This window comes from Hordeum vulgare, chromosome 2H (assembly GCF_904849725.1).
Source record: "Hordeum vulgare subsp. vulgare chromosome 2H, MorexV3_pseudomolecules_assembly, whole genome shotgun sequence".
Taxonomy (NCBI): domain Eukaryota; kingdom Viridiplantae; phylum Streptophyta; class Magnoliopsida; order Poales; family Poaceae; genus Hordeum; species Hordeum vulgare.
Window position 1 is genome coordinate 577,551,854 of NC_058519.1, and position 23,405 is coordinate 577,575,258.

General features: G+C 45.9%; 74 non-coding genes across 74 annotated transcripts; all 74 read left to right on the forward strand.

Annotated features, from left to right (window-relative positions):
* Positions 1–54: 54 nt before the first annotated feature.
* Positions 55–173, forward strand: LOC123431559. The gene has a single exon (XR_006623151.1). It is a non-coding gene; the product is annotated as a 5S ribosomal RNA (ribosomal RNA).
* A 182-nt stretch (positions 174–355) lies between these two features.
* Positions 356–474, forward strand: LOC123432439. The gene has a single exon (XR_006624022.1). It is a non-coding gene; the product is annotated as a 5S ribosomal RNA (ribosomal RNA).
* Positions 475–668: 194 nt separating this feature from the next.
* Positions 669–787, forward strand: LOC123438006. The gene has a single exon (XR_006629165.1). It is a non-coding gene; the product is annotated as a 5S ribosomal RNA (ribosomal RNA).
* Positions 788–984: 197 nt separating this feature from the next.
* On the forward strand, positions 985–1,103 carry LOC123437905. The gene has a single exon (XR_006629068.1). It is a non-coding gene; the product is annotated as a 5S ribosomal RNA (ribosomal RNA).
* Positions 1,104–1,288: 185 nt separating this feature from the next.
* On the forward strand, positions 1,289–1,407 carry LOC123438818. The gene has a single exon (XR_006629938.1). It is a non-coding gene; the product is annotated as a 5S ribosomal RNA (ribosomal RNA).
* Positions 1,408–1,610: 203 nt separating this feature from the next.
* On the forward strand, positions 1,611–1,729 carry LOC123438811. Its single transcript, XR_006629932.1, has one exon. It is a non-coding gene; the product is annotated as a 5S ribosomal RNA (ribosomal RNA).
* A 194-nt stretch (positions 1,730–1,923) lies between these two features.
* On the forward strand, positions 1,924–2,042 carry LOC123438812. Its single transcript, XR_006629933.1, has one exon. It is a non-coding gene; the product is annotated as a 5S ribosomal RNA (ribosomal RNA).
* A 182-nt stretch (positions 2,043–2,224) lies between these two features.
* On the forward strand, positions 2,225–2,343 carry LOC123435288. Its single transcript, XR_006626543.1, has one exon. It is a non-coding gene; the product is annotated as a 5S ribosomal RNA (ribosomal RNA).
* Positions 2,344–2,540: 197 nt separating this feature from the next.
* LOC123437263 lies at positions 2,541–2,659 on the forward strand. The gene has a single exon (XR_006628453.1). It is a non-coding gene; the product is annotated as a 5S ribosomal RNA (ribosomal RNA).
* A 179-nt stretch (positions 2,660–2,838) lies between these two features.
* Positions 2,839–2,957, forward strand: LOC123431600. The gene has a single exon (XR_006623191.1). It is a non-coding gene; the product is annotated as a 5S ribosomal RNA (ribosomal RNA).
* Positions 2,958–3,154: 197 nt separating this feature from the next.
* Positions 3,155–3,273, forward strand: LOC123434151. The gene has a single exon (XR_006625441.1). It is a non-coding gene; the product is annotated as a 5S ribosomal RNA (ribosomal RNA).
* Positions 3,274–3,464: 191 nt separating this feature from the next.
* On the forward strand, positions 3,465–3,583 carry LOC123434701. Its single transcript, XR_006625977.1, has one exon. It is a non-coding gene; the product is annotated as a 5S ribosomal RNA (ribosomal RNA).
* Positions 3,584–3,777: 194 nt separating this feature from the next.
* Positions 3,778–3,896, forward strand: LOC123437190. Its single transcript, XR_006628384.1, has one exon. It is a non-coding gene; the product is annotated as a 5S ribosomal RNA (ribosomal RNA).
* Positions 3,897–4,090: 194 nt separating this feature from the next.
* On the forward strand, positions 4,091–4,209 carry LOC123432341. Its single transcript, XR_006623928.1, has one exon. It is a non-coding gene; the product is annotated as a 5S ribosomal RNA (ribosomal RNA).
* Positions 4,210–4,406: 197 nt separating this feature from the next.
* Positions 4,407–4,524, forward strand: LOC123433003. Its single transcript, XR_006624563.1, has one exon. It is a non-coding gene; the product is annotated as a 5S ribosomal RNA (ribosomal RNA).
* A 194-nt stretch (positions 4,525–4,718) lies between these two features.
* Positions 4,719–4,837, forward strand: LOC123432500. The gene has a single exon (XR_006624079.1). It is a non-coding gene; the product is annotated as a 5S ribosomal RNA (ribosomal RNA).
* Positions 4,838–5,019: 182 nt separating this feature from the next.
* Positions 5,020–5,138, forward strand: LOC123438819. Its single transcript, XR_006629939.1, has one exon. It is a non-coding gene; the product is annotated as a 5S ribosomal RNA (ribosomal RNA).
* Positions 5,139–5,347: 209 nt separating this feature from the next.
* LOC123438813 lies at positions 5,348–5,466 on the forward strand. The gene has a single exon (XR_006629934.1). It is a non-coding gene; the product is annotated as a 5S ribosomal RNA (ribosomal RNA).
* Positions 5,467–5,663: 197 nt separating this feature from the next.
* On the forward strand, positions 5,664–5,782 carry LOC123438814. Its single transcript, XR_006629935.1, has one exon. It is a non-coding gene; the product is annotated as a 5S ribosomal RNA (ribosomal RNA).
* Positions 5,783–5,964: 182 nt separating this feature from the next.
* LOC123435289 lies at positions 5,965–6,083 on the forward strand. Its single transcript, XR_006626544.1, has one exon. It is a non-coding gene; the product is annotated as a 5S ribosomal RNA (ribosomal RNA).
* Positions 6,084–6,283: 200 nt separating this feature from the next.
* Positions 6,284–6,399, forward strand: LOC123433335. The gene has a single exon (XR_006624860.1). It is a non-coding gene; the product is annotated as a 5S ribosomal RNA (ribosomal RNA).
* A 191-nt stretch (positions 6,400–6,590) lies between these two features.
* LOC123432462 lies at positions 6,591–6,709 on the forward strand. The gene has a single exon (XR_006624043.1). It is a non-coding gene; the product is annotated as a 5S ribosomal RNA (ribosomal RNA).
* A 182-nt stretch (positions 6,710–6,891) lies between these two features.
* LOC123432440 lies at positions 6,892–7,010 on the forward strand. The gene has a single exon (XR_006624023.1). It is a non-coding gene; the product is annotated as a 5S ribosomal RNA (ribosomal RNA).
* Positions 7,011–7,204: 194 nt separating this feature from the next.
* Positions 7,205–7,323, forward strand: LOC123438007. Its single transcript, XR_006629166.1, has one exon. It is a non-coding gene; the product is annotated as a 5S ribosomal RNA (ribosomal RNA).
* Positions 7,324–7,520: 197 nt separating this feature from the next.
* Positions 7,521–7,639, forward strand: LOC123437906. The gene has a single exon (XR_006629069.1). It is a non-coding gene; the product is annotated as a 5S ribosomal RNA (ribosomal RNA).
* Positions 7,640–7,824: 185 nt separating this feature from the next.
* LOC123438820 lies at positions 7,825–7,943 on the forward strand. The gene has a single exon (XR_006629940.1). It is a non-coding gene; the product is annotated as a 5S ribosomal RNA (ribosomal RNA).
* Positions 7,944–8,149: 206 nt separating this feature from the next.
* Positions 8,150–8,268, forward strand: LOC123432162. The gene has a single exon (XR_006623758.1). It is a non-coding gene; the product is annotated as a 5S ribosomal RNA (ribosomal RNA).
* Positions 8,269–8,459: 191 nt separating this feature from the next.
* LOC123438816 lies at positions 8,460–8,578 on the forward strand. The gene has a single exon (XR_006629936.1). It is a non-coding gene; the product is annotated as a 5S ribosomal RNA (ribosomal RNA).
* Positions 8,579–8,760: 182 nt separating this feature from the next.
* On the forward strand, positions 8,761–8,879 carry LOC123435290. Its single transcript, XR_006626545.1, has one exon. It is a non-coding gene; the product is annotated as a 5S ribosomal RNA (ribosomal RNA).
* Positions 8,880–9,079: 200 nt separating this feature from the next.
* Positions 9,080–9,195, forward strand: LOC123433337. The gene has a single exon (XR_006624862.1). It is a non-coding gene; the product is annotated as a 5S ribosomal RNA (ribosomal RNA).
* Positions 9,196–9,386: 191 nt separating this feature from the next.
* On the forward strand, positions 9,387–9,505 carry LOC123432393. The gene has a single exon (XR_006623978.1). It is a non-coding gene; the product is annotated as a 5S ribosomal RNA (ribosomal RNA).
* Positions 9,506–9,687: 182 nt separating this feature from the next.
* Positions 9,688–9,806, forward strand: LOC123432443. The gene has a single exon (XR_006624025.1). It is a non-coding gene; the product is annotated as a 5S ribosomal RNA (ribosomal RNA).
* Positions 9,807–10,000: 194 nt separating this feature from the next.
* On the forward strand, positions 10,001–10,119 carry LOC123438009. The gene has a single exon (XR_006629169.1). It is a non-coding gene; the product is annotated as a 5S ribosomal RNA (ribosomal RNA).
* Positions 10,120–10,322: 203 nt separating this feature from the next.
* LOC123437907 lies at positions 10,323–10,441 on the forward strand. Its single transcript, XR_006629070.1, has one exon. It is a non-coding gene; the product is annotated as a 5S ribosomal RNA (ribosomal RNA).
* Positions 10,442–10,638: 197 nt separating this feature from the next.
* LOC123434702 lies at positions 10,639–10,757 on the forward strand. The gene has a single exon (XR_006625978.1). It is a non-coding gene; the product is annotated as a 5S ribosomal RNA (ribosomal RNA).
* Positions 10,758–10,936: 179 nt separating this feature from the next.
* LOC123435491 lies at positions 10,937–11,055 on the forward strand. The gene has a single exon (XR_006626739.1). It is a non-coding gene; the product is annotated as a 5S ribosomal RNA (ribosomal RNA).
* A 185-nt stretch (positions 11,056–11,240) lies between these two features.
* Positions 11,241–11,359, forward strand: LOC123431712. The gene has a single exon (XR_006623302.1). It is a non-coding gene; the product is annotated as a 5S ribosomal RNA (ribosomal RNA).
* Positions 11,360–11,544: 185 nt separating this feature from the next.
* Positions 11,545–11,663, forward strand: LOC123434703. The gene has a single exon (XR_006625979.1). It is a non-coding gene; the product is annotated as a 5S ribosomal RNA (ribosomal RNA).
* A 191-nt stretch (positions 11,664–11,854) lies between these two features.
* Positions 11,855–11,973, forward strand: LOC123431535. Its single transcript, XR_006623127.1, has one exon. It is a non-coding gene; the product is annotated as a 5S ribosomal RNA (ribosomal RNA).
* Positions 11,974–12,167: 194 nt separating this feature from the next.
* Positions 12,168–12,286, forward strand: LOC123434882. Its single transcript, XR_006626152.1, has one exon. It is a non-coding gene; the product is annotated as a 5S ribosomal RNA (ribosomal RNA).
* Positions 12,287–12,465: 179 nt separating this feature from the next.
* On the forward strand, positions 12,466–12,584 carry LOC123437766. Its single transcript, XR_006628937.1, has one exon. It is a non-coding gene; the product is annotated as a 5S ribosomal RNA (ribosomal RNA).
* A 179-nt stretch (positions 12,585–12,763) lies between these two features.
* On the forward strand, positions 12,764–12,882 carry LOC123437767. Its single transcript, XR_006628938.1, has one exon. It is a non-coding gene; the product is annotated as a 5S ribosomal RNA (ribosomal RNA).
* A 179-nt stretch (positions 12,883–13,061) lies between these two features.
* LOC123437768 lies at positions 13,062–13,180 on the forward strand. Its single transcript, XR_006628939.1, has one exon. It is a non-coding gene; the product is annotated as a 5S ribosomal RNA (ribosomal RNA).
* A 179-nt stretch (positions 13,181–13,359) lies between these two features.
* LOC123436880 lies at positions 13,360–13,478 on the forward strand. Its single transcript, XR_006628087.1, has one exon. It is a non-coding gene; the product is annotated as a 5S ribosomal RNA (ribosomal RNA).
* Positions 13,479–13,684: 206 nt separating this feature from the next.
* On the forward strand, positions 13,685–13,803 carry LOC123434704. The gene has a single exon (XR_006625980.1). It is a non-coding gene; the product is annotated as a 5S ribosomal RNA (ribosomal RNA).
* Positions 13,804–13,982: 179 nt separating this feature from the next.
* LOC123436336 lies at positions 13,983–14,101 on the forward strand. Its single transcript, XR_006627565.1, has one exon. It is a non-coding gene; the product is annotated as a 5S ribosomal RNA (ribosomal RNA).
* A 186-nt stretch (positions 14,102–14,287) lies between these two features.
* LOC123435365 lies at positions 14,288–14,406 on the forward strand. The gene has a single exon (XR_006626619.1). It is a non-coding gene; the product is annotated as a 5S ribosomal RNA (ribosomal RNA).
* Positions 14,407–14,597: 191 nt separating this feature from the next.
* Positions 14,598–14,716, forward strand: LOC123434705. Its single transcript, XR_006625981.1, has one exon. It is a non-coding gene; the product is annotated as a 5S ribosomal RNA (ribosomal RNA).
* Positions 14,717–14,901: 185 nt separating this feature from the next.
* Positions 14,902–15,020, forward strand: LOC123432674. The gene has a single exon (XR_006624246.1). It is a non-coding gene; the product is annotated as a 5S ribosomal RNA (ribosomal RNA).
* Positions 15,021–15,214: 194 nt separating this feature from the next.
* LOC123431564 lies at positions 15,215–15,333 on the forward strand. The gene has a single exon (XR_006623156.1). It is a non-coding gene; the product is annotated as a 5S ribosomal RNA (ribosomal RNA).
* Positions 15,334–15,514: 181 nt separating this feature from the next.
* Positions 15,515–15,633, forward strand: LOC123432041. Its single transcript, XR_006623643.1, has one exon. It is a non-coding gene; the product is annotated as a 5S ribosomal RNA (ribosomal RNA).
* Positions 15,634–15,842: 209 nt separating this feature from the next.
* On the forward strand, positions 15,843–15,961 carry LOC123436216. The gene has a single exon (XR_006627449.1). It is a non-coding gene; the product is annotated as a 5S ribosomal RNA (ribosomal RNA).
* Positions 15,962–16,155: 194 nt separating this feature from the next.
* LOC123434706 lies at positions 16,156–16,274 on the forward strand. The gene has a single exon (XR_006625982.1). It is a non-coding gene; the product is annotated as a 5S ribosomal RNA (ribosomal RNA).
* A 480-nt stretch (positions 16,275–16,754) lies between these two features.
* LOC123434707 lies at positions 16,755–16,873 on the forward strand. The gene has a single exon (XR_006625983.1). It is a non-coding gene; the product is annotated as a 5S ribosomal RNA (ribosomal RNA).
* Positions 16,874–17,061: 188 nt separating this feature from the next.
* On the forward strand, positions 17,062–17,180 carry LOC123438536. Its single transcript, XR_006629672.1, has one exon. It is a non-coding gene; the product is annotated as a 5S ribosomal RNA (ribosomal RNA).
* Positions 17,181–17,380: 200 nt separating this feature from the next.
* LOC123434708 lies at positions 17,381–17,499 on the forward strand. Its single transcript, XR_006625984.1, has one exon. It is a non-coding gene; the product is annotated as a 5S ribosomal RNA (ribosomal RNA).
* A 185-nt stretch (positions 17,500–17,684) lies between these two features.
* LOC123438605 lies at positions 17,685–17,803 on the forward strand. The gene has a single exon (XR_006629740.1). It is a non-coding gene; the product is annotated as a 5S ribosomal RNA (ribosomal RNA).
* Positions 17,804–17,985: 182 nt separating this feature from the next.
* LOC123434709 lies at positions 17,986–18,104 on the forward strand. The gene has a single exon (XR_006625985.1). It is a non-coding gene; the product is annotated as a 5S ribosomal RNA (ribosomal RNA).
* Positions 18,105–18,460: 356 nt separating this feature from the next.
* Positions 18,461–18,579, forward strand: LOC123434711. Its single transcript, XR_006625987.1, has one exon. It is a non-coding gene; the product is annotated as a 5S ribosomal RNA (ribosomal RNA).
* Positions 18,580–18,760: 181 nt separating this feature from the next.
* Positions 18,761–18,879, forward strand: LOC123436102. The gene has a single exon (XR_006627338.1). It is a non-coding gene; the product is annotated as a 5S ribosomal RNA (ribosomal RNA).
* Positions 18,880–19,064: 185 nt separating this feature from the next.
* Positions 19,065–19,183, forward strand: LOC123436873. Its single transcript, XR_006628080.1, has one exon. It is a non-coding gene; the product is annotated as a 5S ribosomal RNA (ribosomal RNA).
* Positions 19,184–19,371: 188 nt separating this feature from the next.
* On the forward strand, positions 19,372–19,490 carry LOC123437321. Its single transcript, XR_006628508.1, has one exon. It is a non-coding gene; the product is annotated as a 5S ribosomal RNA (ribosomal RNA).
* Positions 19,491–19,687: 197 nt separating this feature from the next.
* On the forward strand, positions 19,688–19,806 carry LOC123436134. The gene has a single exon (XR_006627369.1). It is a non-coding gene; the product is annotated as a 5S ribosomal RNA (ribosomal RNA).
* Positions 19,807–20,006: 200 nt separating this feature from the next.
* Positions 20,007–20,125, forward strand: LOC123434712. Its single transcript, XR_006625988.1, has one exon. It is a non-coding gene; the product is annotated as a 5S ribosomal RNA (ribosomal RNA).
* Positions 20,126–20,325: 200 nt separating this feature from the next.
* Positions 20,326–20,444, forward strand: LOC123436020. The gene has a single exon (XR_006627259.1). It is a non-coding gene; the product is annotated as a 5S ribosomal RNA (ribosomal RNA).
* Positions 20,445–20,626: 182 nt separating this feature from the next.
* On the forward strand, positions 20,627–20,745 carry LOC123434713. The gene has a single exon (XR_006625989.1). It is a non-coding gene; the product is annotated as a 5S ribosomal RNA (ribosomal RNA).
* Positions 20,746–20,927: 182 nt separating this feature from the next.
* Positions 20,928–21,046, forward strand: LOC123434715. The gene has a single exon (XR_006625990.1). It is a non-coding gene; the product is annotated as a 5S ribosomal RNA (ribosomal RNA).
* Positions 21,047–21,234: 188 nt separating this feature from the next.
* On the forward strand, positions 21,235–21,353 carry LOC123434716. The gene has a single exon (XR_006625991.1). It is a non-coding gene; the product is annotated as a 5S ribosomal RNA (ribosomal RNA).
* A 194-nt stretch (positions 21,354–21,547) lies between these two features.
* Positions 21,548–21,666, forward strand: LOC123437972. Its single transcript, XR_006629132.1, has one exon. It is a non-coding gene; the product is annotated as a 5S ribosomal RNA (ribosomal RNA).
* A 200-nt stretch (positions 21,667–21,866) lies between these two features.
* Positions 21,867–21,985, forward strand: LOC123436922. The gene has a single exon (XR_006628129.1). It is a non-coding gene; the product is annotated as a 5S ribosomal RNA (ribosomal RNA).
* Positions 21,986–22,185: 200 nt separating this feature from the next.
* Positions 22,186–22,304, forward strand: LOC123435366. The gene has a single exon (XR_006626620.1). It is a non-coding gene; the product is annotated as a 5S ribosomal RNA (ribosomal RNA).
* Positions 22,305–22,498: 194 nt separating this feature from the next.
* Positions 22,499–22,617, forward strand: LOC123431783. Its single transcript, XR_006623368.1, has one exon. It is a non-coding gene; the product is annotated as a 5S ribosomal RNA (ribosomal RNA).
* A 196-nt stretch (positions 22,618–22,813) lies between these two features.
* LOC123431999 lies at positions 22,814–22,932 on the forward strand. The gene has a single exon (XR_006623602.1). It is a non-coding gene; the product is annotated as a 5S ribosomal RNA (ribosomal RNA).
* A 173-nt stretch (positions 22,933–23,105) lies between these two features.
* On the forward strand, positions 23,106–23,224 carry LOC123438689. Its single transcript, XR_006629817.1, has one exon. It is a non-coding gene; the product is annotated as a 5S ribosomal RNA (ribosomal RNA).
* The last annotated feature ends 181 nt before the right edge of the window (positions 23,225–23,405 follow it).

Below are 23,405 nucleotides of genomic sequence, written 5' to 3' on the forward strand. Positions count from 1 at the left end.
TAGTAGTAGTAGTAGTAGGGGCAAGCATAAGGAACAAATAGATAGTTGCATGTCGGATGCGATCATACCAGCACTAAAGCACCGGATCCCATCAAAACTCCGAAGTTAAGCGTGCTTGGGCGAGAGTAGTACTAGGATGGGTGACCTCCTGGGAAGTCCTCGTTTTGCATTCCCCTTTTTAAATATATTTTTACGCCACGTGACAAGGATGACGCGGGACCGTGATCTATATGACCTCATTTTCTTATTTTTGACGATTACTGTGTGACTTTTCCCACCGCGCTTGACACCCAACGACTAGTAGTAGTAGTAGTAGTAGGGGCAAGCATAAGGAACAAATAGATAGTTGCATGTCAGATGCGATCATACCAGCACTAAAGCACCGGATCCCATCAGAACTCCGAAGTTAAGCGTGCTTGGGCGATAGTTGTACTAGGATGGGTGACCTCCTGGGAAGTCCTCGTGTTGCATTCCCCTTTTTAAATATATTTTTGCGCCACGTGACAAGGATGACGCGGGACCGTGATCTATATGACCTCATTTTCTTATTTTTGACGATTACTGTGTGACTTTTCCCACCGCGCTTGACACCCAACGACTAGTAGTAATAGTAGTAGTAGTAGTAGTAGTAGGGGCAAGCATAAGGAACAAATAGATAGTTGCATGTCGGATGCGATCATACCAGCACTAAAGCACCGGATCCCATCAGAACTCTAAAGTTAAGCGTGCTTGGGCGAGAGTAGTACTAGGATGGGTGACCTCCTGGGAAGTCCTCGTGTTGCATTCCCCTTTTTAAATATATTTTTGCGCCACGTGACAAGGATGACGCGGGAGCGTGATCTATATGACCTCATTTTCTTATTTTTGACGATTACTGTGTGACTTTTCCCACCGCGCTTGACACCCAACGACTAGTAGTAGTAGTAGTAGTAGTAGTAGTAGTAGTTGGGGCAAGCATAAGGAACAAATAGATAGTTGCATGTCGGATGCGATCATAACAGCACTAAAGCACCGGATCCCATCAGAACTCCGAAGTTAAGCGTGCTTGGGCGAGAGTAGTACTAGGATGGGTGACCTCCTGGGAAGTCCTCGTGTTGCATTCCCCTTTTGAAATATATTTTTGCGCCACGTGACAAGGATGACGCGGGAGCGTGATCTATATGACCTCATTTTCTTATTTTTGACGATTACTGTGTGACTTTTCCCACCGCGCTTGACACCCAACGACTAGTAGTAGTAGTAGTAGTAGTCGGGGCGAGCATAAGGAACAAATAGATAGTTGCATGTCGGATGCGATCATACCAGCACTAAAGCACCGGATCCCATCAGAACTCCAAAGTTAAGCGTGCTTGGGCAAGAGTAGTACTAGGATGGGTGACCTCTTGGGAAGTCCTCGTGTTGCATTCCCCTTTTTAAATATATTTTTGCGCCACGTGACAAGGATGACGCGGGACCGTGATCTATATGACCTCATTTTCTTATTTTTGACGATTACTGTGTGACTTTTCCCACCGCGCTTGACACCCAACGACTAGTAGTAGTAGTAGTAGTAGTAGTAGTAGTAGTAGTAGTAGGGGCAAGCATAAGGAACAAATAGATAGTTGCATGTCGGATGCGATCATACCAGCACTAAAGCACCGGATCCCATCAAAACTCCGAAGTTAAGCGTGCTTGGGCGAGAGTAGTACTAGGATGGGTGACCTCCTGTGAAGTCCTCGTGTTGCATTCCCCTTTTTAAATATATTTTTGCGCCACGTGACAAGGATGACGCGGGAGCGTGATCTATATGACCTCATTTTCATATTTTTGACGATTACTGTGTGACTTTTCCCACCGCGCTTGACACCCAACGACTAGTAGTAGTAGTAGTAGTAGTAGTAGTAGTAGGGGCAAGCATAAGGAACAAATAGATAGTTGCATGTCGGATGCGATCATACCAGCACTAAAGCACCGGATCCCATCAAAACTCCGAAGTTAAGCGTGCTTGGGCGAGAGTAGTACTAGGATGGGTGACCTCCTGTGAAGTCCTCGTGTTGCATTCCCCTTTTTAAATATATTTTTGCGCCACGTGACAAGGATGACGCGGGAGCGTGATCTATATGACCTCATTTTCTTATTTTTGACGATTACTGTGTGACTTTTCCCACCGCGCTTGACACCCAACGACTAGTAGTAGTAGTAGTAGTAGGGGCAAGCATAAGGAACAAATAGATAGTTGCATGTCGGATGCGATTATACCAGCACTAAAGCACCGGATCCCATCAGAACTCCGAAGTTAAGCGTGCTTGGGCGAGAGTAGTACTAGGATGGGTGACCTCCTGGGAAGTCCTCGTGTTGCATTCCTCTTTTTAAATATATTTTTGCGCCACGTGACAAGGATGACGCGGGAGCGTGATCTATATGACCTCATTTTCTTATTTTTGACGATTACTGTGTGACTTTTCCCACCGCGCTTGACACCCAACGACTAGTAGTAGTAGTAGTAGTAGTAGTAGTAGTAGTAGGGGCAAGCATAAGGAACAAATAGATAGTTGCATGTCGGATGCGATCATACCAGCACTAAAGCACCGGATCCCATCAGAACTCCGAAGTTAAGCGTGCTTGGGCGAGAGTAGTACTAGGATGGGTGACCTCCTGGGCAGTCCTCGTGTTGCATTCCCCTTTTTAAATATATTTTTGCGCCACGTGACAAGGATGACGCGGGACCGTGATCTATATGACCTCATTTTCTTATTTTTGACGATTACTGTGTGACTTTTCCCACCGCGCTTGACACCCAACGACTAGTAGTAGTAGTAGTAGGGGCAAGCATAAGGAACAAATAGATAGTTGCATGTCGGATGCGATCATACCAGCACTAAAGCACCGGATCCCATCAGAACTCCGAAGTTAAGCGTCCTTGGGCGAGAGTAGTACTAGGATGGGTGACCTCCTCGGAAGTCCTCGTGTTGCATTCCCCTTTTTAAATATATTTTTGCGCCACGTAACAAGGATGACGCGGGACCGTGATCTATATGACCTCATTTTCTTATTTTTGACGATTACTGTGTGACTTTTCCCACCGCGCTTGACACCCAACGACTAGTAGTAGTAGTAGTAGTAGTAGTAGTAGTAGTAGGGGCAAGCATAAGGAACAAATAGATAGTTGCATGTCGGATGCGATCATACCAGCACTAAAGCACCGGATCCCATCAGAACTCCGAAGTTAAGCGTGCTTGGGCGAGGGTAGTACTAGGATGGGTGACCTCCTGGGAAGTCCTCGTGTTGCATTCCCCTTTTTAAATATATTTTTGCGCCACGTGACAAGGATGACGCGGGAGCGTGATCTATATGACCTCATTTTGTTATTTTTGACGATTACTGTGTGACTTTTCCCACCGCGCTTGACACCCAACGACTAGTAGTACTAGTAGTAGTAGTAGTAGTAGGGGCAAGCATAAGGAACAAATAGATAGTTGCATGACGGATGCGATCATACCAGCACTAAAGCACCGGATCCCATCAGAACTCCGAAGTTAAGCGTGCTTGGGCGAGAGTAGTACTAGGATGGGTGACCTCCTGGGAAGTCCTCGTGTTGCATTCCCCTTTTTAAATATATTTTTGCGCCACGTGACAAGGATGACGCGGGACCGTGATCTATATGACCTCATTTTCTTATTTTTGACGATTACTGTGTGACTTTTCCCACCGCGCTTGACACCCAACGACTAGTAGTAGTAGTAGTAGTAGTAGTAGTAGTAGGGGCAAGCATAAGGAACAAATAGATAGTTGCATGTCGGATGCGATCATACCAGCACTAAAGCACCGGATCCCATCAGAACTCCGAAGTTTAGCGTGCTTGGGCGAGAGTAGTACTAGGATGGGTGACCTCCTGGGAAGTCCTCGTGTCGCATTCCCCTTTTTAAATATATTTTTGCGCCACGTGACAAGGATGACGCGGGAGCGTGATCTATATGACCTCATTTTCTTATTTTTGACGATTACTGTGTGACTTTTCCCACCGCGCTTGACACCCAACGACTAGTAGTAGTAGTAGTAGTAGTAGTAGTAGTAGGGGCAAGCATAAGGAACAAATAGATAGTTACATGTTGGATGCGATCATACCAACACTAAAGCACCGGATCCCATCAGAACTCCGAAGTTAAGCGTGCTTGAGCGAGAGTAGTACTAGGATGGGTGACCTCGTGGGAAGTCCTCGTGTTGCATTCCCCTTTTTAAATATATTTTTACGCCACGTGACAAGGATGACGCGGGAGCGTGATCTATATGACCTCATTTTCTTATTTTTGACGATTACTGTGTGACTTTTCCCACCGCGCTTGACACCCAACGACTAGTAGTAGTAGTAGTAGTAGTAGTAGTAGTAGTAGGGGCAAGCATAAGGAACAAATAGATAGTTGCATGTCGGATGCGATCATACCAGCACTAAAGCACTGGATCCCATCAGAACTCTGAAGTTAAGCGTGCTTGGCGAGAGTAGTACTAGGATGGGTGACCTCCTGGGAAGTCCTCGTGTTGCATTCCCCTTTTTAAATATATTTTTGCGCCACGTGACAAGGATGACGCGGGACCGTGATCTATATGACCTCATTTTCTTATTTTTGACGATTACTGTGTGACTTTTCCCACCGCGCTTGACACCCAACGACTAGTAGTAGTAGTAGTAGTAGTAGTAGTAGTAGGGGCAAGCATAAGGAACAAATAGATAGTTGCATGTCGGATGCGATCATACCAGCACTAAAGCACCGGATCCCATCAAAACTCCGAAGTTAAGCGTGCTTGGGCGAGAGTAGTACTAGGATGGGTGACCTCCTGTGAAGTCCTCGTGATGCATTCCCCTTTTTAAATATATTTTTGCGCCACGTGACAAGGATGACGCGGGAGCGTGATCTATATGACCTCATTTTCTTATTTTTGACGATTACTGTGTGACTTTTCCCACCGCGCTTGACACCCAACGACTAGTAGTAGTAGTAGTAGTAGGGGCGAGCATAAGGAACAAATAGATAGTTGCATGTCGGATGCGATCATACCAGCACTAAAGCACCGGATCCCATCAGAACTCCAAAGTTAAGCGTGCTTGGGCAAGAGTAGTACTAGGATGGGTGACCTCTTGGGAAGTCCTCGTGTTGCATTCCCCTTTTTAAATATATTTTTGCGCCACGTGACAAGGATGACGCGGGACCGTGATCTATATGACCTCATTTTCTTATTTTTGACGATTACTGTGTGACTTTTCCCACCGCGCTTGACACCCAACGACTAGTAGTAGTAGTAGTAGTAGTAGTAGTAGTAGTAGTAGTAGTAGTAGGGGCAAGCATAAGGAACAAATAGATAGTTGCATGTCGGATGCGATCATACCAGCACTAAAGCACCGGATCCCATCAAAACTCCGAAGTTAAGCGTGCTTGGGCGAGAGTAGTACTAGGATGGGTGACCTCCTGTGAAGTCCTCGTGTTGCATTCCCCTTTTTAAATATATTTTTGCGCCACGTGACAAGGATGACGCGGGAGCGTGATCTATATGACCTCATTTTCATATTTTTGACGATTACTGTGTGACTTTTCCCACCGCGCTTGACACCCAACGACTAGTAGTAGTAGTAGTAGTAGTAGTAGTAGTAGTAGGGGCAAGCATAAGGAACAAATAGATAGTTGCATGTCGGATGCGATCATACCAGCACTAAAGCACCGGATCCCATCAAAACTCCGAAGTTAAGCGTGCTTGGGCGAGAGTAGTACTAGGATGGGTGACCTCCTGTGAAGTCCTCGTGTTGCATTCCCCTTTTTAAATATATTTTTGCGCCACGTGACAAGGATGACGCGGGAGCGTGATCTATATGACCTCATTTTCTTATTTTTGACGATTACTGTGTGACTTTTCCCACCGCGCTTGACACCCAACGACTAGTAGTAGTAGTAGTAGTAGGGGCAAGCATAAGGAACAAATAGATAGTTGCATGTCGGATGCGATTATACCAGCACTAAAGCACCGGATCCCATCAGAACTCCGAAGTTAAGCGTGCTTGGGCGAGAGTAGTACTAGGATGGGTGACCTCCTGGGAAGTCCTCGTGTTGCATTCCTCTTTTTAAATATATTTTTGCGCCACGTGACAAGGATGACGCGGGAGCGTGATCTATATGACCTCATTTTCTTATTTTTGACGATTACTGTGTGACTTTTCCCACCGCGCTTGACACCCAACGACTAGTAGTAGTAGTAGTAGTAGTAGTAGTAGTAGTAGTAGGGGCAAGCATAAGGAACAAATAGATAGTTGCATGTCGGATGCGATCATAGCAGCACTAAAGCACCGGATCCCATCAGAACTCCGAAGTTAAGCGTGCTTGGGCGAGAGTAGTACTAGGATGGGTGACCTCCTGGGACTCCGTGTTGCATTCCCCTTTTTAAATATATTTTTGCGCCACGTGACAAGGATGACGCGGGAACGTGATCTATATGACCTCATTTTCTTATTTTTGACGATTACCGTGTGACTTTTCCCACCGCGCTTGACACCCAACGACTAGTAGTAGTAGTAGTAGTAGTAGTAGTAGGGGCAAGCATAAGGAACAAATAGATAGTTGCATGTCGGATGCGATCATACCAGCACTAAAGCACCGGATCCCATCAAAACTCCAAAGTTAAGCGTGCTTGGGCGAGAGTAGTACTAGGATGGGTGACCTCCTGGGAAGTCCTCGTTTTGCATTCCCCTTTTTAAATATATTTTTACGCCACGTGACAAGGATGACGCGGGACCGTGATCTATATGACCTCATTTTCTTATTTTTGACGATTACTGTGTGACTTTTCCCACCGCGCTTGACACCCAACGACTAGTAGTAGTAGTAGTAGTAGGGGCAAGCATAAGGAACAAATAGATAGTTGCATGTCAGATGCGATCATACCAGCACTAAAGCACCGGATCCCATCAGAACTCCGAAGTTAAGCGTGCTTGGGCGATAGTTGTACTAGGATGGGTGACCTCCTGGGAAGTCCTCGTGTTGCATTCCCCTTTTTAAATATATTTTTGCGCCACGTGACAAGGATGACGCGGGACCGTGATCTATATGACCTCATTTTCTTATTTTTGACGATTACTGTGTGACTTTTCCCACCGCGCTTGACACCCAACGACTAGTAGTAATAGTAGTAGTAGTAGTAGTAGTAGGGGCAAGCATAAGGAACAAATAGATAGTTGCATGTCGGATGCGATCATACCAGCACTAAAGCACCGGATCCCATCAGAACTCTAAAGTTAAGCGTGCTTGGGCGAGAGTAGTACTAGGATGGGTGACCTCCTGGGAAGTCCTCGTGTTGCATTCCCCTTTTTAAATATATTTTTGCGCCACGTGACAAGGATGACGCGGGAGCGTGATCTATATGACCTCATTTTCTTATTTTTGACGATTACTGTGTGACTTTTCCCACCGCGCTTGACACCCAACGACTAGTAGTAGTAGTAGTAGTAGTAGTAGTAGTAGTTGGGGCAAGCATAAGGAACAAATAGATAGTTGCATGTCGGATGCGATCATAACAGCACTAAAGCACCGGATCCCATCAGAACTCCGAAGTTAAGCGTGCTTGGGCGAGAGTAGTACTAGGATGGGTGACCTCCTGGGAAGTCCTCGTGTTGCATTCCCCTTTTGAAATATATTTTTGCGCCACGTGACAAGGATGACGCGGGAGCGTGATCTATATGACCTCATTTTCTTATTTTTGACGATTACTGTGTGACTTTTCCCACCGCGCTTGACACCCAACGACTAGTAGTAGTAGTAGTAGTAGTCGGGGCGAGCATAAGGAACAAATAGATAGTTGCATGTCGGATGCGATCATACCAGCACTAAAGCACCGGATCCCATCAGAACTCCAAAGTTAAGCGTGCTTGGGCAAGAGTAGTACTAGGATGGGTGACCTCTTGGGAAGTCCTCGTGTTGCATTCCCCTTTTTAAATATATTTTTGCGCCACGTGACAAGGATGACGCGGGACCGTGATCTATATGACCTCATTTTCTTATTTTTGACGATTACTGTGTGACTTTTCCCACCGCGCTTGACACCCAACGACTAGTAGTAGTAGTAGTAGTAGTAGTAGTAGTAGTAGTAGTAGTAGGGGCAAGCATAAGGAACAAATAGATAGTTGCATGTCGGATGCGATCATACCAGCACTAAAGCACTGGATCCCATCAAAACTCCGAAGTTAAGCGTGCTTGGGCGAGAGTAGTACTAGGATGGGTGACCTCCTGTGAAGTCCTCGTGTTGCATTCCCCTTTTTAAATATATTTTTGCGCCACGTGACAAGGATGACGCGGGAGCGTGATCTATATGACCTCATTTTCATATTTTTGACGATTACTGTGTGACTTTTCCCACCGCGCTTGACACCCAACGACTAGTAGTAGTAGTAGTAGTAGTAGTAGTAGGGGCAAGCATAAGGAACAAATAGATAGTTGCATGTCGGATGCGATCATACCAGCACTAAAGCACCGGATCCCATCAAAACTCCGAAGTTAAGCGTGCTTGGGCGAGAGTAGTACTAGGATGGGTGACCTCCTGTGAAGTCCTCGTGTTGCATTCCCCTTTTTAAATATATTTTTGCGCCACGTGACAAGGATGACGCGGGAGCGTGATCTATATGACCTCATTTTCTTATTTTTGACGATTACTGTGTGACTTTTCCCACCGCGCTTGACACCCAACGACTAGTAGTAGTAGTAGTAGTAGGGGCAAGCATAAGGAACAAATAGATAGTTGCATGTCGGATGCGATTATACCAGCACTAAAGCACCGGATCCCATCAGAACTCCGAAGTTAAGCGTGCTTGGGCGAGAGTAGTACTAGGATGGGTGACCTCCTGGGAAGTCCTCGTGTTGCATTCCTCTTTTTAAATATATTTTTGCGCCACGTGACAAGGATGACGCGGGAGCGTGATCTATATGACCTCATTTTCTTATTTTTGACGATTACTGTGTGACTTTTCCCACCGCGCTTGACACCCAACGACTAGTAGTAGTAGTAGTAGTAGTAGTACTAGTAGTAGTAGGGGCAAGCATAAGGAACAAATAGATAGTTGCATGTCGGATGCGATCATAGCAGCACTAAAGCACCGGATCCCATCAGAACTCCGAAGTTAAGCGTGCTTGGGCGAGAGTAGTACTAGGATGGGTGACCTCCTGGGACTCCGTGTTGCATTCCCCTTTTTAAATATATTTTTGCGCCACGTGACAAGGATGACGCGGGAACGTGATCTATATGACCTCATTTTCTTATTTTTGACGATTACCGTGTGACTTTTCCCACCGCGCTTGACACCCAACGACTAGTAGTAGTAGTAGTAGTAGTAGTAGTAGGGGCAAGCATAAGGAACAAATAGATAGTTGCATGTCGGATGCGATCATACCAGCACTAAAGCACCGGATCCCATCAAAACTCTGAAGTTAAGCGTGCTTGGGCGAGAGTAGTACTAGGATGGGTGACCTCCTGGGAAGTCCTCGTTTTGCATTCCCCTTTTTAAATATATTTTTACGCCACGTGACAAGGATGACGCGGGACCGTGATCTATATGACCTCATTTTCTTATTTTTGACGATTACTGTGTGACTTTTCCCACCGCGCTTGACACCCAACGACTAGTAGTAGTAGTAGTAGTAGGGGCAAGCATAAGGAACAAATAGATAGTTGCATGTCAGATGCGATCATACCAGCACTAAAGCACCGGATCCCATCAGAACTCCGAAGTTAAGCGTGCTTGGGCGATAGTTGTACTAGGATGGGTGACCTCCTGGGAAGTCCTCGTGTTGCATTCCCCTTTTTAAATATATTTTTGCGCCACGTGACAAGGATGACGCGGGACCGTGATCTATATGACCTCATTTTCTTATTTTTGACGATTACTGTGTGACTTTTCCCACCGCGCTTGACACCCAACGACTAGTAGTAATAGTAGTAGTAGTAGTAGTAGTAGGGGCAAGCATAAGGAACAAATAGATAGTTGCATGTCGGATGCGATCATACCAGCACTAAAGCACCGGATCCCATCAGAACTCTAAAGTTAAGCGTGCTTGGGCGAGAGTAGTACTAGGATGGGTGACCTCCTGGGAAGTCCTCGTGTTGCATTCCCCTTTTTAAATATATTTTTGCGCCACGTGACAAGGATGACGCGGGAGCGTGATCTATATGACCTCATTTTCTTATTTTTGACGATTACTGTGTGACTTTTCCCACCGCGCTTGACACCCAACGACTAGTAGTAGTAGTAGTAGTAGTAGTAGTAGTAGTAGTAGTTGGGGCAAGCATAAGGAACAAATAGATAGTTGCATGTCGGATGCGATCATAACAGCACTAAAGCACCGGATCCCATCAGAACTCCGAAGTTAAGCGTGCTTGGGCGAGAGTAGTACTAGGATGGGTGACCTCCTGGGAAGTCCTCGTGTTGCATTCCCCTTTTGAAATATATTTTTGCGCCACGTGACAAGGATGACGCGGGAGCGTGATCTATATGACCTCATTTTCTTATTTTTGACGATTACTGTGTGACTTTTCCCACCGCGCTTGACACCCAACGACTAGTAGTAGTAGTAGTTGTTGTAGTAGTAGTAGTAGGGGCAAGCATAAGGAACAAATAGATAGTTGCATGTCGGATGCGATCATACCAGCACTAAAGCACCGGATCCCATCAGAACTCCGAAGTTAAGCGTGCTTGGGCGAGAGTAGTACTAGGATGGGTGACCTCCTGGGAAGTCCTCGTGTTGCATTCCCCTTTTTAAATATATTTTTGCGCCACGTGACAAGGATGACGCGGGACCGTGATCTATATGACCTCATTTTCTTATTTTTGACGATTACTGTGTGACTTTTCCCACCGCGCTTGACACCCAACGACTAGTAGTAGTAGTAGTAGGGGCAAGCATAAGGAACAAATAGATAGTTGCATGTCGGATGCGATCATACCAGCACTAAAGCACCGGATCCCATCAGAACTCCGAAGTTAAGCGTGCTTGGACGAGAGTAGTACTAGGATGGGTGACCTCCTGGGAAGTCCTCGTGTTGCATTCCCCTTTTTAAATATATTTTTGCGCCACGTGACAAGGATGACGCGGGAGCGTGATCTATATGACCTCATTTTCTTATTTTTGACGATTACTGTGTGACTTTTCCGACCGCGCTTGACACCCAACGACTACTAGTAGTAGTAGTAGTAGTAGGGGCAAGCATAAGGAACAAATAGATAGTTGCATGTCGGATGCGATCATACCAGCACTAAAGCACCGGATCCCATCACAACTCCGAAGTTAAGCGTGCTTGGGCGAGAGTAGTACTAGGATGGGTGACCTCCTGGGAAGTCCTCGTGTTGCATTCCCCTTTTTAAATATATTTTTGCGCCACGTGACAAGGATGACGCGGGACCGTGATCTATATGACCTCATTTTCTTATTTTTGACGATTACTGTGTGACTTTTCCCACCACGCTTGACACCCAACGACTAGTAGTAGTAGTAGTAGTAGTAGGGGCAAGCATAAGGAACAAATAGATAGTTGCATGTCGGATGCGATCATACCAGCACTAAAGCACCGGATCCCATCAGAACTCCGAAGTTAAGCGTGCTTGGGCGAGAGTAGTACTAGGATGGGTGACCTCCTGGGAAGTCCTCGTGTTGCATTCCCCTTTTTAAATATATTTTTGCGCCACGTGACAAGGATGACGCGGGAGCGTGATCTATATGACCTCATTTTCTTATTTTTGACGATTACTGTGTGACTTTTCCCACCGCGCTTGACACCCAACGACTAGTAGTAGTAGTAGTAGTAGTAGTAGTAGGGGCAAGCATAAGGAACAAATAGATAGTTGCATGTCGGATGCGATCATACCAGCACTAAAGCACCGGATCCCATCGGAACTCTAAAGTTAAGCGTGCTTGGGCGAGAGTAGTACTAGGATGGGTGACCTCCTGGGAAGTCCTCGTGTTGCATTCCCCTTTTTAAATATATTTTTGCGCCACGTGACAAGGATGACGCGGGACCGTGATCTATATGACCTCATTTTCTTATTTTTGACGATTACTGTGTGACTTTTCCCACCGCGCTTGACACCCAACGACTAGTAGTAGTAGTAGTATTAGTAGTAGTAGTAGGGGCAAGCATAAGGAACAAATAGATGGTTGCATGTCGGATGCGATCATACCAGCACTGAAGCACCGGATCCCATCAGAACTCCGAAGTTAAGCGTGCTTGGGCGAGAGTAGTACTAGGATGGGTGACCTCCTGGGAAGTCCTCGTGTTGCATTCCCCTTTTTAAATATATTTTTGCGCCACGTGACAAGGATGACGCGGGACCGTGATCTATATGACCTCATTTTCTTATTTTTGACGATTACTGTGTGACTTTTCCCACCGCGCTTGACACCCAACGACTAGTAGTAGTAGTAGTAGGGGCAAGCATAAGGAACAAATAGATAGTTGCATGTCAGATGCGATCATACTAGCACTAAAGCACCGGATCCCATCAGAACTCCGAAGTTAAGCGTGCTTGGGCGAGAGTAGTACTAGGATGGGTGACCTCCTGGGAAGTCCTCGTGTTGCATTCCCCTTTTTAAATATATTTTTGCGCCACGTGACAAGGATGACGCGGGACCGTGATCTATATGACCTCATTTTCTTATTTTTGACGATTACTGTGTGACTTTTCCCACCGCGCTTGACACCCAACGACTAGTAGTAGTAGTAGTAGGGGCAAGCATAAGGAACAAATAGATAGTTGCATGTCAGATGCGATCATACTAGCACTAAAGCACCGGATCCCATCAGAACTCCGAAGTTAAGCGTGCTTGGGCGAGAGTAGTACTAGGATGGGTGACCTCCTGGGAAGTCCTCGTGTTGCATTCCCCTTTTTAAATATATTTTTGCGCCACGTGACAAGGATGACGCGGGACCGTGATCTATATGACCTCATTTTCTTATTTTTGACGATTACTGTGTGACTTTTCCCACCGCGCTTGACACCCAACGACTAGTAGTAGTAGTAGTAGGGGCAAGCATAAGGAACAAATAGATAGTTGCATGTCAGATGCGATCATACTAGCACTAAAGCACCGGATCCCATCAGAACTCCGAAGTTAAGCGTGCTTGGGCGAGAGTAGTACTAGGATGGGTGACCTCCTGGGAAGTCCTCGTGTTGCATTCCCCTTTTTAAATATATTTTTGCGCCACGTGACAAGGATGACGCGGGACCGTGATCTATATGACCTCATTTTCTTATTTTTGACGATTACTGTGTGACTTTTCCCACCGCGCTTAACACCCAACGACTAGTAGTAGTAGTAGTAGGGGCAAGCATAAGGAACAAATAGATAGTTGCATGTCGGATGCGATCATACCAGCACTAAAGCACCGGATCCCACCAGAACTCCGAAGTTAAGCGTGCTTGGGCGAGAGTAGTACTAGGATGGGTGACCTCCTGGGAAGTCCTCGTGTTGCATTCCCCTTTTTAAATATATTTTTGCGCCACGTGACAAGGATGACGCGGGAGCGTGATCTATATGACCTCATTTTCTTATTTTTGACGATTACTGTGTGACTTTTCCCACCGCGCTTGACACCCAACGACTAGTAGTAGTAGTAGTAGTAGTAGTACTAGTAGTAGTAGTAGTAGGGGCAAGCATAAGGAACAAATAGATAGTTGCATGTCGGATGCGATCATACCAGCACTAAAGCACCGGATCCCATCAGAACTCCGAAGTTAAGCGTGCTTGGGCGAGAGTAGTACTAGGATGGGTGACCTCCTGGGAAGTCCTCGTGTTGCATTCCCCTTTTTAAATATATTTTTGCGCCACGTGACAAGGATGACGCGGGACCGTGATCTATATGACCTCATTTTCTTATTTTTGACGATTACTGTGTGACTTTTCCCACCGCGCTTGACACCCAACGACTAGTAGTAGTAGTAGTAGGGGCAAGCATAAGGAAGAAATAGATAGTTGCATGTCGGATGCGATCATACCAGCACTAAAGCACCGGATCCCATCAGAACTCCGAAGTTAAGCGTGCTTGGGTGAGAGTAGTACTAGGATGGGTGACCTCCTGGGAAGTCCTCGTGTTGCATTCCCCTTTTTAAATAATATTTTTGCGCCACGTGACAAGGATGACGCGGGAGCGTGATCTATATGACCTCATTTTCTTATTTTTGACGATTACTGTGTGACTTTTCCCACCGCGCTTGACACCCAACGACTACTAGTAGTAGTAGTAGTAGTAGGGGCAAGCATAAGGAACAAATAGATAGTTGCAAGTCGGATGCGATCATACCAGCACTACAGCACCGGATCCCATCAGAACTCCGAAGTTAAGCGTGCTTGGGCGAGAGTAGTACTAGGATGGGTGACCTCCTGGGAAGTCCTCGTGTTGCATTCCCCTTTTTAAATATATTTTTGCGCCACGTGACAAGGATGACGCGGGACCGTGATCTATATGACCTCATTTTCTTATTTTTGACGATTACTGTGTGACTTTTCCCACCACGCTTGACACCCAACGACTAGTAGTAGTAGTAGTAGTAGTAGTAGTAGGGGCAAGCATAAGGAAGAAATAGATAGTTGCATGTCGGATGCGATCATACCAGCACTAAAGCACCGGATCCCATCAGAACTCCGAAGTTAAGCGTGCTTGGGCGAGAGTAGTACTAGGATGGGTGACCTCCTGGGAAGTCCTCGTGTTGCATTCCACTTTTTAAATATATTTTTGCGCCACGTGACAAGGATGACGCGGGAGCGTGATCTATATGACCTCATTTTCTTATTTTTGACGATTACTGTGTGACTTTTCCCACCGCGCTTGACACCCAACGACTAGTAGTAGTAGTAGTAGTAGTAGGGGCAAGCATAAGGAACAAATAGATAGTTGCATGTCGGATGCGATCATACCAGCACTAAAGCACCGGATCCCATCAGAACTATAAAGTTAAGCGTGCTTGGGCGAGAGTAGTACTAGGATGGGTGACCTCCTGGGAAGTCCTCGTGTTGCATTCCCCTTTTTAAATATATTTTTGCGCCACGTGACAAGGATGACGCGGGACCGTGATCTATATGACCTCATTTTCTTATTTTTGACGATTACTGTGTGACTTTTCCCACCGCGCTTGACACCCAACGACTAGTAGTAGTAGTAGTATTAGTAGTAGTAGTAGGGGCAAGCATAAGGAACAAATATATGGTTGCATGTCGGATGCGATCATACCAGCACTGAAGCACCGGATCCCATGAGAACTCCGAAGTTAAGCGTGCTTGGGCGAGAGTAGTACTAGGATGGGTGACCTCCTGGGAAGTCCTCATGTTGCATTCCCTTTTTAAATATATTTTTGCGCCACGTGACAAGGATGACGCGGGAGCGTGATCTATATGACCTCATTTTCTTATTTTTGACGATTACTGTGTGACTTTTCCCACCGCGCTTGACACCCAACGACTAGTAGTAGTAGTAGTAGTAGGGGCAAGCATAAGGAACAAATAGATGGTTGCATGTCGGATGCGATCATACCAGCACTGAAGCACCGGATCCCATGAGAACTTCGAAGTTAAGCGTGCTTGGGCGAGAGTAGTACTAGGATGGGTGATCTCCTGGGAAGTCCTCGTGTTGCATTCCCCTTTTTAAATATATTTTTGCGCCACGTGACAAGGATGACGCGGGAGCGTGATCTATATGACCTCATTTTCTTATTTTTGACGATTACTGTGTGACTTTTCCCACCGCGCTTGACACCCAACGACTAGTAGTAGTAGTAGTAGTAGTAGTAGTAGTAGTAGTAGTAGTAGTAGGGGCAAGCATAAGGAACAAATAGATAGTTGCATGTCGGATGCGATCATACCAGCACTAAAGCACTGGATCCCATTAGAACTCCGAAGTTAAGCGTGCTTGGGCGAGAGTAGTACTAGGATGGGTGACCTCCTGGGAAGTCCTCGTGTTGCATTCCCCTTTTTAAATATATTTTTGCGGCACGTGACAAGGATGACGCGGGAGCGTGATCTATATGACCTCATTTTCTTATTTTTGACGATTACTGTGTGACTTTTCCCACCGCGCTTGACACCCAACGACTAGTAGTAGTAGTAGTAGTAGTAGTAGTAGTAGGGGCAAGCATAAGGAACAAATAGATAGTTGCATGTCGGATGCGATCATACCAGCACTAAAGCACCGGATCCCATCAGAACTCCGAAGTTAAGCGTGCTTGGGCGAGAGTAGTACTAGGATGGGTGACCTCCTGGGAAGTCCTCGTGTTGCATTCCCCTTTTTAAATATAATTTTGCGGCACGTGACAAGGATGACGCGGGACCGTGATCTATATGACCTCATTTTCTTATTTTTGACGATTACTGTGTGACTTTTCCCACCGCGCTTGACACCCAACGACTAGTAGTAGTAGTAGTAGTAGTAGTAGTAGTAGTAGTAGTAGTAGTAGTAGTAGTAGGGGCAAGCATAAGGAACAAATAGATAGTTGCATGTTGGATGCGATCATACCAGCACTAAAGCACCGGATCCCATCAGAACTCCGAAGTTAAGCGTCCTTTTTAAATATATTTTTGCGCCACGTGACAAGGATGACGCGGGAGCGTGATCTATATGACCTCATTTTCTTATTTTTGATGATTACTGTGTGACTTTTCCCACCGCGCTTGACACCCAACGACTAGTAGTAGTAGTAGTAGTAGTAGTAGTAGTAGTAGTAGTAGGGACAAGCATAAGGAACAAATAGATAGTTGCATGTCGGATGCGATCATACCAGCACTAAAGCACCGGATCCCATCAGAACTCCGAAGTTAAGCGTGCTTGGGCGAGAGTAGTACTAGGATGGGTGACCTCCTGGGAAGTCCTCGTGTTGCATTCCCCTTTTTAAATATATTTTTGAGGCACGTGACAAGGATGACGCGGGACCGTGATCTATATGACCTCATTTTCTTATTTTTGACGATTACTGTGTGACTTTTCCCACCGCGCTTGACCCCCAACGACTAGTAGTAGTAGTAGTAGTAGTAGTAGGGGCAAGCATAAGGAACAAATAGATAGTTGCATGTCGGATGCGATCATACCAGCACTAAAGCATCGGATCCCATCAGAACTTCGAAGTTAAGCGTGCTTGGGCGAGAGTAGTACTAGGATGGGTGACCTCCTGGGAAGTCCTCGTGTTGCATTCCCCTTTTTAAATATATTTTTGCGCCACGTGACAAGGATGACCCGGGAGCGTGATCTATATGACCTCATTTTCTTATTTTTGACGATTACTGTGTGACTTTTCCCACCGCGCTTGACACCCAACGACTAGTAGTAGTAGTAGTTGTTGTAGTAGTAGTAGTAGTAGGGGCAAGCATAAGGAACAAATAGATAGTTGCATGTCGGATGCGATCATACCAGCACTAAAGCACCGGATCCCATCAGAACTCCGAAGTTAAGCGTGCTTGGGCGAGAGTAGTACTAGGATGGGTGACCTCCTGGGAAGTCCTCGTGTTGCATTCCCCTTTTTAAATATATTTTTGCGCCACGTGACAAGGATGACGCGGGACCGTGATCTATATGACCTCATTTTCTTATTTTTGACGATTACTGTGTGACTTTTCCCACCGCGCTTGACACCCAACGACTAGTAGTAGTAGTAGTAGTAGTAGGGGCAAGCATAAGGAACAAATAGATAGTTGCATGTCGGATGCGATCATACCAGCACTAAAGCAGCGGATCCCATCAGAACTCCGAAGTTAAGCGTGCTTGGGCGAGAGTTGTACTAGGATGGGTGACCTCCTGGGAAGTCCTCGTGTTGCATTCCCCTTTTTAAATATATTTTTGCGCGACGGGACAAGGATGACGCGGGAGCGTGATCTATATGACCTCATTTTCTTATTTTTGACGATTACTGTGTGACTTTTCCCACCGCGCTTGACACCCAACGACTACTACTAGTAGTAGTAGTAGGGGCAAGCATAAGGAAGAAATAGATAGTTGCATGTCGGATGCGATCATACCAGCACTAAAGCACCGGATCCCATCAGAACTCCGAAGTTAAGCGTGCTTGGGCGAGAGTAGTACTAGGATGGGTGACCTCCTGGGAAGTCCTCGTGTTGCATTCCCCTTTTTAAATATATTTTTGCGCCACGTGACAAGGATGACGCGGGAGCGTGATCTATATGACCTCATTTTCTTATTTTTGACGATTACTGTGTGACTTTTCCCACCGCGCTTGACACCCAACGACTAGTAGTAGTAGTAGTAGTAGTAGTAGTAGTAGTAGTAGTAGTAGTAGTAGTAGTAGTAGTAGTAGTAGTAGTAGTAGTAGTAGTAGTAGTAGTAGTAGTAGTAGTAGTAGTAGTAGTAGTAGTAGTAGTAGTAGTAGTAGTAGTAGTAGTAGTAGTAGTAGTAGTAGTAGTAGTAGTAGTAGTAGTAGTAGTAGGGGCAAGCATAAGGAACAAATAGATAGTTGCATGTTGGATGCGATCATACCAGCACTAAAGCACCGGATCCCATCAGAACTCCGAAGTTAAGCGTGCTTGGGCGAGAGTAGTACTAGGATGGGTGACCTCCTGGGAAGTCCTCGTGTTGCATTCCCCTTTTTAAATATATTTTTGCGCCACGTGACAAGGATGACGCGGGACCGTGATCTATATGACCTCATTTTCTTATTTTTGACGATTACTGTGTGACTTTTCCCGCCGCGCTTGACACCCAACGACTAGTAGTAGTAGTAGTAGTAGGGCAAGGATAAGGAACAAATAGATAGTTGCATGTCGGATGCGATCATACCAGCACTAAAGCACCGGATCCCATCAGAACTCCAAAGTTAAGCGTGCTTGGGCGAGAGTAGTACTAGGATGGGTGACCTCCTGGGAAGTCCTCGTGTTGCATTCCCCTTTTTAAATATAATTTTGCGGCACGTGACAAGGATGACGCGGGAGCGTGATCTATATGACCTCATTTTCTTATTTTTGACGATTACTGTGTGACTTTTCCCACCGCGCTTGACACCCAACGACTAGTAGTAGTAGTAGTAGTAGTAGGGGCAAGCATAAGGAACAAATAGATAGTTGCATGTCGGATGCGATCATACCAGCACTAAAGCACCGGATCCCATCAGAACTCCGAAGTTAAGCGTACTTGGGCGAGAGTAGTACTAGGATGGGTGACCTCCTGGGAAGTCCTCGTGTTGCATTCCCCTTTTTAAATATATTTTTGCGCCACGTGACAAGGATGACGCGGGAGCGTGATCTATATGACCTCATTTTCTTATTTTTGACGATTACTGTGTGACTTTTCCCACCGCGCTTGACACCCAACGACTAGTAGTAGTAGTAGTAGTAGTAGTAGGGGCAAGCATAAGGAACAAATAGATAGTTGCATGTCGGATGCGATCATACCAGCACTAAAGCACCGGATCCCATCAGAACTCCGAAGTTAAGCGTACTTGGGCGAGAGTAGTACTAGGATGGGTGACCTCGTGGGAAGTCCTCGTGTTGCATTCCCCTTTTTAAATATATTTTTGCGCCACGTGACAAGGATGACGCGGGACCGTGATCTATATGACCTCATTTTCTTATTTTTGACGATTACTGTGTGACATTTCCCACCGCGCTTGACACCCAACGACTAGTAGTAGTAGTAGTAGTAGTAGTAGTAGTAGTAGGGGCAAGCATAAGGAAGAAATAGATAGTTGCACGTCGGATGCGATCATACCAGCACTAAAGCACCAGATCCCATCAGAACTCCGAAGTTAAGCGTGCTTGGGCGAGAGTAGTACTAGGATGGGTGACCTCCTGGGAAGTCCTCGTGTTGCATTCCCCTTTTTAAATATATTTTTGCGCCACGTGACAAGGATGACGCGGGAGCGTGATCTATATGACCTCATTTTCTTATTTTTGACGATTACTGTGTGACATTTCCCACCGCGCTTGACACCCAACGACTAGTAGTAGTAGTAGTAGTAGTAGTAGTAGTAGTAGTAGGGGCAAGCATAAGGAACAAATAGATAGTTGCATGTCGGATGCGATCATACCAGCACTAAAGCACCGGATCCCATCAGAACTCCGAAGTTAAGCGTGCTTGGGCGAGAGTAGTACTAGGATGGGTGACCTCCTGGGAAGTCCTCGTGTTGCATTCCCCTTTTTAAATATATTTTTGCGCCACGTGACAAGGATGACGCGGGAGCGTGATCTATATGACCTCATTTTCTTATTTTTGACGATTACTGTGTGACATTTCCCACCGCGCTTGACACCCAACGACTAGTAGTAGTAGTAGTAGTAGTAGTAGTAGTAGTAGTAGGGGCAAGCATAAGGAACAAATAGATAGTTGCATGTCGGATGCGATCATACCAGCACTAAAGCACCGGATCCCATCAGAACTCCGAAGTTAAGCGTGCTTGGGCGAGAGTAGTACTAGGATGGTTGACCTCCTGGGAAGTCCTCGTGTTGCATTCCCCTTTTTAAATATATTTTTGCGCCACGTGACAAGGATGACGCGGGACCGTGATCTATATGACCTCATTTTCTTATTTTTGACGATTACTGTGTGACTTTTCCCACCGCGCTTGACACCCAACGACTAGTAGTAGTAGTAGTAGTAGGGGCAAGCATAAGGAACAAATAGTTAGTTGCATGTCGGATGCGATCATACCAGCACTAAAGCACCGGATCCCATCAGAACTCCGAAGTTAAGCGTGCTTGGGCGAGAGTAGTACTAGGATGGGTGACCTCCTGGGAAGTCCTCGTGTTGCATTCCCCTTTTTCAATATATTTTTGCGCCACGTGACAAGGATGACGCGGGACCGTGATCTATATGACCTCATTTTCTTATTTTGGACGATTAGTGTGTGACTTTTCCCACCGCGCTTGACACCCAACGACTAGTAGTAGTAGTAGTAGTAGTGGCAAGCATAAGGAACAAATAGATAGTTGCATGTCGGATGCGATCATACCAGCACTAAAGCACCGGATCCCATCAGAACTCCGAAGTTAAGCGTGCTTGGGCGAGAGTAGTACTAGGATGGGTGACCTCCTGGGAAGTCCTCGTGTTGCATTCCCCTTTTTAAATATATTTTTGCGCCACGTGACAAGGATGACGCGGGACCGTGATCTATATGACCTCATTTTCTTATTTTTGACGATTACTGTGTGAGTTTTCCCACCGCGCTTGACACCCAACGACTAGTAGTAGTAGTAGTAGTAGTAGTAGGGGCAAGCATAAGGAAGAAATAGATAGTTGCATGTCGGATGCGATCATACCAGCACTAAAGCACCGGATCCCATCAGAACTCCGAAGTTAAGCGTGCTTGGGCGAGAGTAGTACTAGGATGGGTGACCTCCTGGGAAGTCCTCGTGTTGCATTCCCCTTTTTAAATATATTTTTGCGCCACGTGACAAGGATGACGCGGGAGCGTGATCTATATGACCTCATTTTCTTATTTTTGACGATTACTGTGTGACATTTCCCACCGCGCTTGACACCCAACGACTAGTAGTAGTAGTAGTAGTAGTAGTAGTAGTAGGGGCAAGCATAAGGAACAAATAGATAGTTGCATGTCGGATGCGATCATACCAGCACTAAAGCACCGGATCCCATGAGAACTCCGAAGTTAAGCGTGCTTGGGCGAGAGTAGTACTAGGATGGTTGACCTCCTGGGAAGTCCTCGTGTTGCATTCCCCTTTTTAAATATATTTTTGCGCCACGTGACAAGGATGACGCGGGACCGTGATCTATATGACCTCATTTTCTTATTTTTGACGATTACTGTGTGACTTTTCCCACCGCGCTTGACACCCAACGACTAGTAGTAGTAGTAGTAGTAGTAGTAGTAGTAGTAGTAGGGGCAAGCATAAGGTACAAATAGATAGTTGCATGTCGGATGCGATCATACCAGCACTAAAGCACCGGATCCCATCAGAACTCCGAAGTTAAGCGTGCTTGGGCGAGAGTAGTACAAGGATGGGTGACCTCCTGGGAAGTCCTCGTGTTGCATTCCCCTTTTTAAATATATTTTTGCGCCACGTGACAAGGATGACGCGGGAGCGTGATCTATATGACCTCATTTTCTTATTTTTGACGATTACTGTATGACTTTTCCCACCGCGCTTGACACCCAACGACTAGTAGTAGTAGTAGTAGTAGTAGTAGTAGTATTAGTAGGGGCAAGCATAAGGAACAAATAGATAGTTGCATGTCGGATGCGATCATACCAGCACTACAGCACCGGATCCCATCAGAACTCCGAAGTTAAGCGTGCTTGGGCGAGAGTAGTACTAGGATGGGTGACCTCCTGGGAAGTCCTCGTGTTGCATTCCCCTTTTTAAATATATTTTTGCGCCACGTGACAAGGATGACGCGGGACCGTGATCTATATGACCTCATTTTCTTATTTTTGACGATTACTGTGTGACTTTTCCCACCGCGCTTGACACCCAACGACTAGTAGTAGTAGCAGCAGTAGTAGTAGTAGTAGGGGCAAGCATAAGGAACAAATAGATAGTTGCATGTCGGATGCGATCATACCAGCACTAAAGCACCGGATCCCATCAGAACTTCGAAGTTAAGCGTGCTTAGGCGAGAGTAGTACTAGGATGGGTGACCTCCTGGGAAATCCTCGTGTTGCATTCCCCTTTTTAAATATATTTTTGCGCCACGTGACAAGGATGACGCGGGAGCGTGATCTATATGACCTCATTTTCTTATTTTTGACGATTACTGTGTGACTTTTCCCACCGCGCTTGACACCCAACGACTAGTAGTAGTAGTAGTAGTAGTAGTAGTAGTAGTAGGGCAAGCATAAGGAACAAATAGATAGTTGCATGTCGGATGCGATCATTCCAGCACTAAAGCACCAGATCCCATCAGAACTTCGAAGTTAAGCGTGCTTGGGCGAGAGTAGTACTAGGATGGGTGACCTCCTGGGAAGTCCTCGTGTTGCATTCCCCTTTTTAAATATATTTTTGCGCCACGTGACAAGGATGACGCGGGAGCGTGATCTATATGACCTCATTTTCTTATTTTTGACGATTACTGTGTGACTTTTCCCACCGCGCTTGACACCCAACGACTAGTAGTAGTAGGGGCAAGCATAAGGGACAAATAGATAGTTGCATGTCGGATGCGATCATACCAGCACTAAAGCACCGGATCCCATCAGAACTCCGAAGTTAAGCGTGCTTTGGCGAGAGTAGTACTAGGATGGGTGACCTCCTGGGAAGTCCTTGTGTTGCATTCCCCTTTTTAAATATATTTTTGCGCCACGTGACAATGATGACGCGGGAGCGTGATCTATATGACCTCATTTTCTTATTTTTGACGATTACTGTGTGACTTTTCCCACCGCGCTTGACACCCAACGACTAGTAGTAGTAGCAGTAGTAGTAGTAGTGGTAGTAGGGGCAAGCATAAGGAACAAA